Source organism: Oculina patagonica, chromosome 10, assembly GCF_052425735.1.
Source record: "Oculina patagonica isolate OP01 chromosome 10, crgOcupat, whole genome shotgun sequence".
NCBI lineage: Eukaryota > Metazoa > Cnidaria > Anthozoa > Scleractinia > Oculinidae > Oculina > Oculina patagonica.
The window spans coordinates 15,053,634-15,069,392 of NC_135767.1; the positions used below are offsets into that span (position 1 = coordinate 15,053,634).

At 38.2% G+C, this 15,759-nt stretch overlaps 1 protein-coding gene and 2 pseudogenes across 3 annotated transcripts in view; 2 read left to right on the forward strand and 1 right to left on the reverse strand.

Moving 5' to 3' along the window:
* The window catches only part of LOC144629099 (carbohydrate sulfotransferase 9-like), a 60,201-nt pseudogene that overhangs the window by 39,133 nt on the left and 5,309 nt on the right, over window positions 1–15,759 (forward strand). The window lies entirely within an intron of this gene.
* The window catches only part of LOC144628980 (E3 ubiquitin-protein ligase RNF123-like), an 87,381-nt gene that overhangs the window by 32,801 nt on the left and 38,821 nt on the right, over window positions 1–15,759 (reverse strand). The gene's annotated exons all lie outside the window — the stretch shown is intronic.
* LOC144628732 (carbohydrate sulfotransferase 11-like) lies at window positions 9,931–12,781 on the forward strand (annotated as a pseudogene).

Sequence of the window (15,759 nt, forward strand, 5' to 3'; positions counted from 1 at the left end):
AACCATTTTAAGGCGTCTCAGTTTTATATTAAAACGGTGTTTTTCTGAAAATTTCATTCTTGATTTACTTGAAAACGCTCTTACAGATTTTTCTAAAATTTCGTCAACAGTTAGTCAATCTACTAAACTTTAACATATCAAAAAATAAACACCAAGTGTCAGTCTAGATTTCGAGAAAATCGAGCTTGTTTGAGAACAAAAGGAAACGTCAATCGTTGCTATGGTAACCGTTGTGACTAAGTGACAGGTAAAAAATTAAAATTTGGTCACATTTGATCATTATGGTGTATTTTGGCAAAAATCGAACATTGGGTTCCTAGGTAATTTTAATTTTCAAAACAACCACCCTTAGTCTAAAAAAACTACATCGAGCCTCCTTAAACGGCGGTCAACATGAAATTCCATGGTACAGCGATTTTTTTAATGCTCCTAACATTCGCATTGTTGTTTTGGTACGGTACGTGGAAAATTACATCTAGTGGAGTAGCAAAGGATTTTGGTAAGCATTTTGGCATGTGAAGTATTTAAGGGAAATCACAGCTTTAAAAATAGAACGATAGAACGAAGGCCCAAGGAACTGGCAAAATGTGTTCGCTTGAAAGGGGTTTCGTTTTATCGGGGTTCTTTTCTATCTCGGACGAAGGATATCGTTCGTTATACCGAAGAATTCTTTATATAGAGGTTCGTTAAATCGAGGTTCCACTTGAGGCTAACTGATGCCAAAGACATTTTGCTAACTTTCTGACTAAAGGTTCCTGACTAAAGGCTTTATTTTTTATCGCGAGAAAACTCTGAAAGTGCACGGGTATCTTGCAGAACTAAACAAAGATTCTGAAGAGATTTTGGTGCGTTTTCGGCAAGTTAAAAAAAAAATCTGGAACCTCAGGCTATCCTCCGTCCTCGTGTGTAAACCAGCACTTAAACATACGGTCATCATTTTGTTCATGCGTTTGATTAGTTAGCTAAATACTGAACATTTAAATCCATTTTATATACATTTTATTTTAAAAGCATCTTTGAAAAAAACCGTAAATTTGGACGCAGTATATCTGTCTGTTTTTTTTTTTTTGGTATCCAACGCGTTTATACAAGTATAGACTTCAATAATTATTCATGGAAATGAAGTTGAACAGCAAAAGATAATTACCTCGCTGATTTATGTGACTCAGTTAATGTTTACCAACGCAACTTTGTTGAAAAAACATTTCGACTTTACAATATAGAAAGTTTGCGTTTATCAGTACATAAGCGCACACGCATTTATGTGTAACAAACGACGGATAATCGTTTAGAGGAAATATACGAAAGCGTCAGAATTCTTTCTTATTAGTTTTTCACTTAACGGCAAATGATAAACACATTTTATTCCAGATGAAAACTGAATTGGAAATCTTCGGCGTTGCTAAGTGATCAACAAGTACTGAAAGCCTTAAGGCCATTAACTTCCATTTAAACAACATAATCAAAGTCTCTTCGAGATATCGACGTTTTTGCATGAAGTATGAGTCGAAGGTTTATCCTGTACATTGTTCTTCGAACTTATCATTACAGTTTCTTTGTAGTTTAATTTAACAATTTCCTATCTTCGCGGAGGAAATGCAGCCATATAATTTTGTCAAAAATGGCTCGTTCGCGCCGGGTATTAATACACATATTCCTTAACATTACACAAATAAACAGTGCAAATTTCAGCGAGATCTGACAATTCTATACTTTAAAACTGCAAGGACCTTTCGAGGCAGTCGATTACGGCAGCGAAATTAGCAAATGAAACAGCAAAATATGCGTTCGACGCTTTGTTTTTGCGACGCTATATTTGAATTGTTATAGGTAGACCGCCGTTCAATGTGTTCAAGGCCGTATCGTTACGATTGCTCCATGAAAAAGCACGAAAAAAAATACGGATATTTCCGACTACTGTCGGAGAAAACATTGCGTAAACAAATCGTTACACTCAAGCTGCGTTTTGTCTAGGCTCGGCGAGGGTCGGATATCAAGACCCAGGATTAAACAAAAGCCACATATACAGTGAATGCTTTCGAATTATATTTGAAGATGAAATACGAAAGAATTTTGCTGTCTTTGACTGAAATTCCACTCGAACTGCGTAGATACGATCGCATGTTGTAAAGCCGATTCATGCAACATTGCTCTCAACGCGATGTAAGTGCTAGTGATTATTTATTCGTGTTTTAGTTACGCAATCCATTGTTTGTGCGACGCTTTTTATAGATCGCCTTTGAGACACACGTGCGTTGAGATAAGAAAGCTGACATGTCACTTTTAAAATTGTTATATAACGTTTGTAAATGTGACAAGTCACGTTTTTTCCACGAAATCGCAAGTGATCACCCACAGCGGAAAGTAATCCCTTAAGAAATTAAAACAGTCCCTTGAGAAATTAAAAAAGTCCCTTGAGAGTTTACAAATATGTGGTTCCAAATTTTGTCTACTAACCCCTATTCTACCATTTTTGCTTGTAAACAAGCAAAAACGTCGAAAAAACCAATCGATCGATCAATCAATTGTATTGACACAGTTTTGGTCTTTTTCTATAACTTTTTTTTAATTCAAGCTATTTGTATTTGAACAACATAAAATTGCCTTGCGGCACAGTTCGAAACGTCATCTACAGTAGAACCCCGGTAACTCGAACTCTGAAGGGAAACGAAAAACAGTTCGAGTTTGCTGGGTTTCGAGTTATCGGGGTCGATTGAATATTCAATTTGCCAGAAACTCTAGTCAACACGATCATAAATTCTTATGATAAGAGTGGGAAATGGCTGTCAAATACGTGATCTGTTCGTTGCTCTAATCAATGGGCGTCCGTAGCGAGTTGCAAGAACCGGAATTCGAGTTATCGGGTAAAATTTAAACCAAATTCTGATCAAGGGAAACGAAATTTAGTTCGGTTAGCGGGTTTTTGAGTTATCCAAGTTCGAGTTACCCGAGTAAATATGACTTAAAAGTGAGTTCAAATCCAAGGGAAATGGAAGATAGTTCGAGTTAGCGGGGTTTTCGAGTTATCCGAGTACGAGTTACCCGGGTTCTATTGTATTAAGGTATCACGGAAGGAAAATTGGCGTTTTTGTTCCAAGTGAAATTGTGTGCAAACCATCAATGGTAACCCCAATAAAGTATATATTTTCTGAAAGCTTATTGAATAAAGATTGTAATTTTCGATTTAGTTTTGATCATATAGACCATAATAAGCAACGTCAGCATTTTGTTTGCAATTATGGTGTTGCATAACTTAGAGTTTATTTGAGAACACATTTACATGAGAGCCAAAACTTTTATTTGGAATTTGATCTACATATATTGGTCTAAAAAACGGTGTCTCAGATTTTTCTTTTCTTGCTCCATTATTTTTTATGAATTTTTAAACTTTAAAATGGCGTTTATAGGGCTTCTTCAGGATAAAAAATTCATAAAAAATTAATGAAGCAAGAAAAGAAAAATCTGAGACACCGTTTTTTTAGACCAATATATGTAGAACAAATTCCACATAAAAGTTTTGGCTCTCGTGTAAATGTGTTCTCAAATAAACCTAAAGTTGCATAACATCATAATTGCAAACAAAATGCTGACGTTGCTTATTATGGTCTATATGATGTAAACAAAATCAAAAATTACAATCTTTATTCAATAAGCTTTCAGAAAATATATACTTTATTGGGGTTACCATTGATGGTTTACACACAATTTGACTTGGAACGAAAACGCCAATTTTCCTTCCGTGATACCTTAAATATTCAAATTAGCGTTTTTAGGCACAATTCAGAGCACAATTGGTCACTAAGAATTGACAATGCGAGGGAGCAAAATTCACATTTTCATTCACAGTTACAACTTGTTTCGGCCTATAAGGTGGAGTCGTAATAAAATGGAACCATTCTGATTCTTCCCACTCCGATTCCGTCGAGCTTACTACTTCGATTCTCGATTTCGACTTGGCCGTAAGCGCTCTTACGACTCCAATTACGACTGCGTCGCCTGAGCAAACCAGCCTTAAGCCAAATATTCGCTATGAAACTTGATGTTTGCAAAGAAATTACTTCTACTGGATCTACTGATGACAAAACCATAGCTTCATTGCAACCCAAATGTGTCTCCCGGGTATTATAAATTATAGTTACAAGGATAGGTGAGCAGTATCGGAGTGACTTTGAAATGTTCGGTCATGAGTATCTCGGTCCTGTGAAAAAGCTTTTGAATCAATCTACAATAGGCTAGCATTTACCGTTTGGCAGGAGCGTCGGCGACATCTAAAGAAATGCCTAAGAAGAAGACGAGTAGAGGAACTCAGAGTTAACTGAGAACAAAAATTGTGTGGCAGAAAGCCACTGAAATCTTATACATTCGAATGCATTGTAATGCAGATAAGAAAAATAAATTAACTATGGAAAGGGCAATTGAGCGTTCCCTCGCTTCAAACAATGCAGGTTTCGAATCATGAAGCCCAAAATAATTATCTTGACGGTAGCTTTTCTCTCTGTTTATATTTTCCTCTCATACTGGAGCTCAAAATCGACACAAACGCAAGGTAAGATGACAAGTTTGTAAACTCAGATTTTAACAAGAAATCAGTCCTTAAAGACCCATTAATACCAGCAACCTTTTCAGTGTTCAACTTGTCTCGCAATATTGTTGCATTGCAAGTTGTAAAGTGTTGTTGCGCGTATTACCTTCCGTGTTGCAAGTTGCGGTAACAAACAAAACCAATCGTGAAAGAGTGTCGCCCCGGCACACTGCATAATACAACAAGAATGTTGTATAAGCACTAAAAATGACGATCTCAAAGAAACGTAAAAGTTGTACAGTTCCCCGACCATTTCAAAATGCTATGACTTTGATCTCCGAACACTCTTTCGTAGCTTTAAGTTAATCAACAACAACAACATCCTTTATTCAAACACGATAGTTAAAGCAACATGATTGCTGAGGGGTCGTGTTTCAAACTAATTACCCATGTACTTTCCACCTTGTACCTATTCAATCTTTCAATTGACAAAGTGAATACAACTTCGTTGCACAATTCGATTTGGATATGTTTGGTTTATATTGCAGTGATTTCGCCCCAAGCTTAGTACTTAGTTTTGAAATCTTGTTTCATTCAGTGACTTCGTTCTGCCTCGTTGCAGATTGCGGTATTTGTTTCAACATAAATTATGCTCTGTAAAATATGACAAAATAGTGACTCGAAATGGTGTGTCATAGTGAATTGTCGTTAAAATGTGTTTTGTTTGCAATTTTCTGCGTGTGTGTGTTTTTGCTTTATTCAAAAAAGTGTTTGAAAAAATTCAATAAACCAAGCTTCAGTTAACTTACGCAAATAGACTACCGGAAACAGTGGCTTTTGCATACTTACATAACGCCCGACCCATGTGAAGTTTGACGTTTCATCATTAACTAATACACAAAATCAGTGGGCCATTTCTATTGTTTCCATATCGCGCGCTTTGAAATGAGTCACGAAGTTGAACACAAGTTAATAAACACCCCCTGTAGTTAGTTATTGTTAAAGCCTGTAAAGGCGGTTTCCGTTTTTTAAAGCATTTTAGCATTTGTTCGTAGTAGCGAGGGTCCATTAGAATGAGCCCAATTTCAGCGGCAAATTCTCATTAATTTGCGTTCATTAATGTCGGCGCCGTCACGATCAAAATGTAGCTCACGAATAAAATGCATTATTTTGTGGTGAAATACATTAACGCATAAACATCGATGACTGATCTAATTTTGTGGTTAATAATGGAAACAGGACTGAATGGAGTCCAATTCGGTCTGTAATAGGCCATTTTCAAAAAATACCATATTAACACTCTTTGTTGTCCCTCCAAAATTTTGCATAAGCATTGTTTTACTGTCCCAAGAGAAATTGAAAGCAATGCTTATGCAAAATTTTGGCGGGACAACAAAGAGTATTATGGTATTTTTGAAAATGGCCTATGATATGAGTGATAAGAAAAATCGGATGAAGCCACTTCGGAAATCTTCGGCTGGAAGACTAGCTTCGTGTCAAATTTTGAAAGAAGAGTAATACACATTATTAGGATATATTGTACAGCTGTCGCCCAAATAGAATCCAGTAGTTTTGTTGAGAGTATATGATTTAAACGTGATATCATTGTCGAAACTTGGATAAATTTGTTTGAGAGGTAATTAAATTAATTCGCACCATTCAAGCAAATAGCACGTTATTTCCCAGACTGAGCAAATGGACGAAAACATTAAAATCAACAAATTAGCACGGTAGAAAACACACATACACACCCAAAAAAATAAAAAATAAATAATAAATAATTACAAACTGCGAACTTGAAAGATTTAGGCAAAATTCTTCACGATATGCTATGTTTAATGACTGTTTTTGTATTTATTTTTCATTGACCTTACCACAGATAAAGTCAGTATCCGAAGAATTAAAGGTAACAAACTCACAATTGACCTCGCTCCCAATGTGTGGCTTCAATAGCTCAGTTGGTAGAGCATCGCACCGGTATCGCGAAGGTCACGGGTTCGAATCCCGTTGAAGCCCTGAATTTTTTTTCAGGCTTCTTTATTCCAATTGCACAAATTGGAAATTCACTTCGACGATCATTTATCACTTTCATATACATCCGCAGTTCATATATGAATCATTTCATATACATTACATCATTTCACTCCTCTCACGGGAAAATATGAACTCACAATTGACCTCGCTCCCAATGTGTGGCTTCAATAGCTCAGTTGGTAGAGCATCGCACCAGTATCGCGGAGGTCACGGGTTCGAATCCCGTTGAAGCCCTGAATTTTTTTCAGGCTTCTTTATTCCAATTGCACAAATTGGAAATTTACTGCGACGATCATTTATCACTTTGATATACATCCGCAGTTCATATATGAATCATTTCATATACATTACATCATTTCACTCCTCTCACGGGAAAATATGAACTCACAATTGACCTCGCTCCCAATGTGTGGCTTCAATAGCTCAGTTGGTAGAGCATCGCACCGGTATCGCGGAGGTCACGGGTTCGAATCCCGTTGAAGCCCTGAATTTTTTTCAGGCTTCTTTATTCCAATTGCTTAAATTGGAAATTCACTGCGACGACCATTTATCACTTTCAAAAACTACAAACTTAACTGCTCTTCCTTTTAAAGACCACGAGACACTGAATTGATCAAAATGTTAGTCCCTGTTACAAAACCAATGCATTGTTAGGAGACAGGTTTTGAGAACAAAGGAAACCTATCATATCAATATTAGGGCTGATTATACGAGAAAAACAAGACCATTTGTTGGATGGTACGAACAAAAAGACTGCAGTAACAAAAAATTAAATTACAAAAGTTCGTGATAGCCCGAAAAATGGCTTGTTTTCCCTAACTCACTGATTGTCTACGTCACTGTTTTGTAGCAAGAAATACCTTTAGTCCAGCGGATAAGTGTAATTTTAGGAACCAATCGTGCACTTTATGATAAAAGCATAAAACTTGGCACACTAATATTATAAATCATGAGGAATATTTTAAAGATTATAGGCAATCTGGATATGACCTTTGCCGGGGGCAAAAAAAATTAAATTAAAAATTAAATTAAAATTTTGAAATGTTTTGGGAAAATTGTTGCCATTTTGGACTTATGCAAATTAGATTTTCAAAAAATTCATTCACACTGATTTTATAATTGTATGTTGTTGCCTTGTTTTTGTTTTTCTTGAAAAAAAGTATTTAAACCTGTTTTAATACTGTTTTTGCTGAACCGTTTTCATATATACAAGCCGCTTACGCTGATAAAGTGGATCAGCTTGGACGGAACTCGTCAGTAGACCATTCTTCTAGATTGAAAAATCCTCAGCAATTGTCCTCAATTAGAAGGCTACAATGAAGGTCGAAATGTGCTGAGAGTGAAGCTGTGCTCCAATATCGTGCTGCAAATATTGTTCGCGAGGACATTTCGCACAAATGCGTAACACTTGTTAAATCACAGAAGATTGTCAGGAAAATTTGGTGCCTGAATCGTCGCTGATGCTTATTCAATGATCATATGTGGGAGAAACAGTATGGACAAAGCTAGCTACTTGTCACAACTTTCTTTGTCTCTTTCCCTGCTCTTTCACAATTTATAATGTATAACAGTTGCGTGCGCCGGCGTCAACAACCCTCTTCGAACACCAGGCATTTCGAACAACGATAGACACCAGTGCAATTATTTCTCGGTGCATTAGTAACAACAACAACAACAACAATCTTTTATTTTGTGCCCAGAAGAGTTACAATAAGTAAATACATGCAAGAGAAAAAATAACAATAAAAAAGAGCACAGCTACTTAGAAATAGCTAAGGCTAATCGAGCTAAGTGGCTGGGCTTAGCGGAAAAAAATATTGCAATAAAGTTACAGAGTGTAAAGAAAACGGGACTCGACTTCCATTCACACACACACACACACACACACACACACACACACACACACACACACACACACACAGACAGAGAACAAAAAAAGAAAAGTGTATGTACACACACAGAAATGAAAAATAAAGTTCATCAATGTACCAGTTAGTAGTTGGAGATAATTAATTCTTTTAAGAGATTTTTGAAACAAGCACGACTTTTAGATTTAAGTGAGTCATCAATGGAATTTCAAACTTTAGCACCGAAAAAACGAATGTTAAATTTGCCGTAATTAGTCCTTGCTTTTGGCAGATAGTATGAAATCTTACTTGCCAGTCTGGTTTGATATTGATGCAGGCTAGGATTATCTGTTTCATAGTACACTCAAGTCTAAAAAAGATCAAAAGATCTCGTGGATACACTTTACAGGCTAGGATTACCTGTTTCATTCGACCTTGGCAACTTTGCCACTAGCCACTTCGAGACAGTTGGAACAGTTTGCCCGTCTACACTAGACATCGGTGTGTTCACGACATCAGCGGTCAATAATATTGACCATGATCCAACAGCAACTTATGCACATGTATCCTTCCATGGGACAGGCAAAACACTGTTTCAGCATCCCGACACTGAACATCGTGGCAATGACGCGTTCTACCTACAGGTCTGGCAAGATGGGACATACAGCTACACACTTGTACCGGCAGCCACTGTCACAAAGAACGAGCCTCCTGTTCCAGAAGTTTGTAGACTGACACAATTCAGCTGCAGTCTGATGAAAAGGCTTTAGCAGAAAACAAATGACAGGTCCGATCACCTCAGCAAGATTATCGATGATAATTATGAAAGTGCCGGTGATAAGGACTTGCATGTATCTTGGAATGCATACCACTCAAGAAAGCAACAACAGCAAAGAGCCAAGTTCATAGCCCTTCAGCATTCGGCGCACTTCTTCCTCTTTTACCGGATGACTCGAAGTCAGTGGCGATGATTCATCATTCCAAGAATGTGGTGAAAAAGGATGTAGCAGTTCTTAATCATAGGAAAGTTTCTGTGATCACATTTGATCATCCACTGTTCACGATTGCAAATTGCAAATCTAGTGGATGTAGCCAAAAAAGGTCAAAAAACAAATAGAAAGAGTCATTTGTAGAAATGTTGGGTGGCCAGCACATCAAGATGGCATTGCTAAAAGCACTTGGAGGTCTTTTCGAATGGCAGTGGCTGGACTAGTACAAGCTGAAATAGGGACAGCAGATACTTCGAATTCTTTCCTGAAAGCGGTGCATTTAAAGAAATCACCAAATGCACATCAGATTACAGTTTGCGCTCTGTATAAGCTTGGACAGGCAATATACGTTGAGTGGCAAACAAGTCATCGTTTGAAGAGTGGTGCGAACAAAGAGCCCTTCAAAGTCCACAGTTCCATCTCTGGCAGCTTGTGCTGATTTGTATGTAAAAGCATTAACAAGACTTCAGTGGCTGGTACATTCTCTTAATAACCACTACAAATTTCTTTTCGTGTCATTGCCATTCACATGCGTGACATGGTTATGCTTTATGAGAAACACCCCAGAATATTGGAAGTATTTTGGAAGGAGAAGTTCACCATTAACAAGACACAGCGACTTGTGGTCCTTAGTGGGCCTTACTGCATCGGCACTACTGAGATGGATGGTGTCTGGACCAATGATGGCCAGGATTATTGGCAAATTGCGCGTTGTTTTAGACAAGAAGAAAACAGTTTCACAGCTCCATCACCACGAGGACCAGCCAGGTGCCCTAGCTTATCAAAATGTATTTTTCTGTTATTTTTGCCGTTTTTGGTATCTGCAGTCTGTCGATTCCTCGATAAATTTATATGAGGGCTTTGGTTGAAACGAATGACAATATGGACAAGCCATTCTGAAACCAGCTGTGATCTTTTAGTTCTTGGAACCTGGAAGGTAACTGCTGGATAGCACAACTCGACTCAGTGATCAATAGGATACCAAAGAACATGCAATTTGAGTTTATTCAGGTGGCGTCCTGATAAAGCAAAAATCGGCAGAAAGGAGTAGCTACCGTCCATAAAACTGGACGGGCATCTGTTTTCAACAATATACATCACCATTCAAGTGCGCGATGCTGACCTTGAAGAGTTTTTTTTTTTCAACATGAAAACCAGTCGTCGCCACCCTCAATGAGTGGATGTACTAAACGCTGAAGAGAACGGTGTAGATGTGTAAAAGAAAATCTGCCCTGTACATTGTTATGCAAACATCTACATCAACATCGCCACGAATGTCAGGGACACTTGTTGGTTAAATTCATTGTATCGCATATGAGCTAACGTCAGAACAGTCATAAAGTAAATCTAGGGGTTTCTTTAATATTGGTGTAATGAGATCATAATTTGCATATATAATGTTAGCCTCGAAATGACCACTCAAAGACTGTAAGACACTTTAAAAGAAATGCTGATACCATATTTCTTATTTTTGGTGTTAGATCAATAAGTATATATCATTAAAATGACAATTTGACTTTGTACCAAGTCGCTTTGTTTCATGTTGTCAAAACAAAGAATCTGGCTGGCGGCCATTTTGAAAAAGTCCCCTCCCCCCTGACAAAGGTCACATTCAGGATGCCTATAATCTTTGAAATGTTCTCCATGATTTATAGTATTAGTGTGCCAAATTTTATGCTTTTATCATAAAGTGCACAATACTTTCACTTATCCGCCGGACTACTTCGCATAGTACAATAAATCAGTTAAACTTTTGCAAGTCTTCCTGCTTTTGTAGACTTTCAAATACAAATTATGTGCGATGGTGAAGAAAAATTAGTTTGGTTTCGGATAAATTGTCAAGATCAGTTACCCCATCTAGTTATGGCCCGTGTACCTTCCGTCCATTCCATTTTTTGAAAAATCAAAAAATTTAAAAAAAAAATGTTTTTTTTTTTAGATCACTGAGTGCAGGAAAAATTAGAATTTAAAAATGACTGTTTTCAATTTTCTACATTTTACATCTGTGTTTACTTAGTTACCCAGCTTGCCATGTCGGCAGTCTACTTGCCCCTCCCCACATGGTACTTTTGTCATGACGAAAGTTCGGCACGGCAGAAGCACGACGTCTAAACTAAGCCTAATGGTGGATTTCCACTGACGCGTAAATTTTTACGTGCGTGAAAAAATTTAGATACAATGTATGAACGGCCTGCGTAAACGTGTACGCAAGCCGTTCATACATTGTTTCTAATTTTTTTACGCACGTAAAAAATTACGCCTCAGTGGAAATCCACCATAACACGTATAACGCTTAAACAATACATGTATGTTCTGAGGACCTTTTACTTTTTAATGCAGGAAAAGCCAACGGCCGCGCAAATGAGTCCAGAAGAAAGACAAAAGGGCCAGAAAACAACAACTAAGGGATTACTGTCGTACACACACCTACAACAAGAACCCAGCAACGGAAAAACTACACAGGATAGCTGTCGACGATGAACTAAAGCTAATTTACGGCGTAATTCCAAAGGTGGCAACTACAACATGGAAAACAGTGTTTCGCAGTGCTCGAGGAATTCGAGGAGGGATGAGTCGTTGGATTTTGTGGAAACGCTTTAGTAATTATACAGAGGAAGAACGATCAAAACGACTTCAAACTTATTTTAAGTTTGTGTTCGTTCGAGAGCCGCTACAGCGTTTGCTTTCGGCCTACAAAAACAAGTTTATTCAAAAACCCAGAGCCAGCAACGACATCCGCAGAGTTATAGTACAAGCTTTTCGACCTCAAGATTTTGAGCCAGAGGGAGAAAATTTCGTTAGTTTCTCAGAATTCATTCAATATTTTTCCAACAATATATCACGTAACCGACATTGGCGACAGTATGAAAAGCTCAGCCATCCATGCGTTATAAACTACGATTTCATTGGTCACTTCGAGACCATGGAAGAAGACGGGCCTCTTGTTCTGAAAATGGCGGGAATTGCCGACCGCGTGACTTTCCCGCCAATTCACAAATCAACGGGCACAGATGAAGTGTTGGAGTACTATTCCCAGGTCCCTCCTGAGTATATCACTCGAATAGGAGAGCTGTATCGGAGTGACTTTGAAATGTTCGGTTATGAGTATCTCGGTCCTGTGAAAAAGCTTTTAAATCAATCTACAATTCAAAAGGGTAACCTTTCTTCTTTCAAAGTCCCAGGAGCTCCTCCCCCTCCCCCGACAGTAGGCATCATCGTAAAATAAAAACAACTTCAGCTTACCGGTAGCGGCATTGCTTTAGCACTGAAGAACTTTGCAAGTTTTCTGTTATTGTATAAAACAAATAGATTCCATTTTGCCGTGGGTCGGTTCAGTTATAGATCACAGAAGACGTCAAAATGTGGTAAGAACATCAGTGACCCACTCGCCTAGCGGCTCGCGGGCCACTTTTTTTGTTCGTACCACATTTTGACGTCATTTCTGATCTATAACTCAACAGACGCACGGCAAAATGTAATCTGTTTGTTAACTAGAACATGTAGCATGTCTATCGGCGTCAAAACTATCTTCTACTGGAATATTTAAAGAAAGTTTCAATCCTTAACAGAAATATTTCCCCATATGGTTCACGTTTGCACTTTGTTTTTTTACTAAGGCAAAGAAATGGACCATGTTGTATATACAACGCACGTGCAGAGCCACAGTTGAAATAGACCATATTCACGATAGCCGCCATGATGGTTTTCACGTTATAATGCAAATTAGCCACGTTGTCTGCCAGGGGGCAAACATTAAAATGATACCGTTTCTCGGAAAATCGACTCGTCAAAATAGTGAACTATCTGCGCCAAAATCACATTTGAGAGCCGAACTATCTGCGCTAAAATCACATTTGAGAGCCAAGTTATGGAATAATGTTCTCATATTAAGGTTTATTTGAAAAAGTTGTTCGATAACTTGACTTGTCAACTACGCAAGACGTTTACTCTTTATGAAAGCACCGAAATTGCGAAACACTTGGAATATTTTTTACTACAATACTGAAACCAAAGCATGGCATGAAAAAATTATCAGACATAATAAGAAACCAGCTACAATTTGTCGATTTAAGTTTGTTTGCCCCCTCAGAAATCACGTTCTCATTTGCATTATAACGGGAAAACAAGCATGGCGGTTATCCTGAATAAGGCCTATTTTCGACAGTATTACAGTCAACTCTCGCCTTGGGGACACCCCGCTATTGCGGACACTCGCTATTACGGACAAAATCCAGATCCCCGGCGTAAAAGGTTTGACTGGAAATGACTCCCGCTATTACGGACTCTCACTATAACGGACACTAAACGACGTCCCGACCGTGTCCGCTATAACGAGAGTTGACTGTTAATTGTTTAAGTACGGGGCGTAAAAGTTAAGGTTAAAATTGCTCGCTAAGAAAAAAAAAATAATTTTCCACGCCGAAATCACACAATCCACAGTAAATGGTAAGTTTGTGTGGTAGCGGTTAACGGTTAGTTTTCAACAGTTAGCAGATACAGTCAACTCTCGTTATAGCGGACACGGTCGGGCCGGGCGGTCGGGACGTCGTTTAGTGTCCGTTATAGTGAGAGTCCGTAATAGCGGGAGTCATTTCCAGTCAAACCTTTTACGCCGGGGATCTGGATTTTGTCCGCAATAGCGAGTGTCCGCAATAGCGGGGTGTCTTGTGGGGAAAACCTGCTTTAAGCGTGTCGCGGGATGCATTTCCGTGTCTCAGGTTTACAACACGTTCTTTACGTTCGCTTTACGATTTTTTTCTTACATTAATGCGCATGCATGGTCACGTAGTTAAATTGAATTCGCTATTTGAGCGAGCATTTTTAACCCTAGTGCACGCGAAAGTAATACTTGTACACAACCAACTCGACGTGGTGAATAGGGCACTCGATTTTAGAACAGTTCCAAACATTAATTTAGCACACGAACAAAGAAAAATATCACTCAATCGGGGTATTCTAGAAATCGAATTGCGTTATGTGTGGCGTTTTTAGCACCACTAAATTAAGACCACCGCCACCATAAATGATACAATTAAGATGAAAGCCATAAGAAGTAAGCAATAACTTTGCGACTCATCATAAAAAAAATGCTATTAAATAAAATATCACGAAAAATGCACTCGCATTTTTCGTCAGCAAGGAACACGTGACACACGCTGTCAATCAAATAAATCGAGAAATTTCCATTCATTTCTCTGACGGCTTAAGGTGGCCGAATACAGTTTTTTTGTGGCTCAAAGGCGCGCGCTACGATTTTCTGCTTGACGTCATTATTGCTCGCGCGGGCTAAAATGGCGCTAGCAACTCTAAACAGAAACGAAAAGGAGTTCCATCTGTTTTACCGCGCTTTACCAAATTTGTATACAAAAGAAAACTTCAAAATACTTCCAGATAGGTCTTGAAACCTAGGATGGAAAAATATGGCAAAAAAGGTGGATAAACAACCGACAGAGAAGTTCTAATTCTGTCTTTCATTATCGCTCGCGACGCATGGCGTCATATTAGCGCGCGCTCGCACGCGCAATTTGATTCACTTCGGAGGTCGAAAAAGCCAGATTTTGATCCAGATTTTCTCGAAAACCTACCGTACAACTTATTATGAAACTTTTACAACTAAATTCAAGGGGTGAACCACGTCCACAGCCGAAATTTTGAAAAAATCTGTAAGACAGATTTTGAGCTATTTTAAAAATCGGCAAAATATCACATTTTCCTATTTTGCGAAAAATCTGTCTTACAGATTTTTATATTATTTTGCATGAATGATATATCAAAGCCAATTTCTTATTTCTGAAATTTTAAGGTAAGGTCGTACGGGTGGATTTTGAGAAAAACGCCGTTTAAACTACTAGTGCCAGTCCCCTCTTAAGCACTCGGCCGTTCATTTAAGCTGTTTATTAGCATTTTTATTTTCCAAATATCGCATTAGATGGTTTTAGGACTTAACAAACAGTGATAAGAAAAAGACAAAACTTTTCTGGGGATTGTACAAGAGAGTTAAAGATTGGACTGATTTCCCCTTTCAAAACTGTATTAAGCCACCTTAAACGGCGGTCAACATGAAATTCCATGGTATAGCGATTTTTTTAATGCTCCTAACATTCGCATTGTTGTTTTGGTACGGTACGTGGAAAATTACATCTAGTGGAGTAGCAAAGGATTTTGGTAAGCATTTTGGCATGTGAAATATTTAAGGGAAATCACAGCTTTAAAAATAGAACGATAGAACGAAGGGCCAAGGGACTGGCAAAATGTGTTCGCTTGAAAGGGGTTTCGTAACACTTTATCGGGGTTCTTTTCTATTTTCTTCTTTTCTCGGACGAAGGATATCGTTCGTTATACCGAGGAATTCTTTATATAGAGGTTC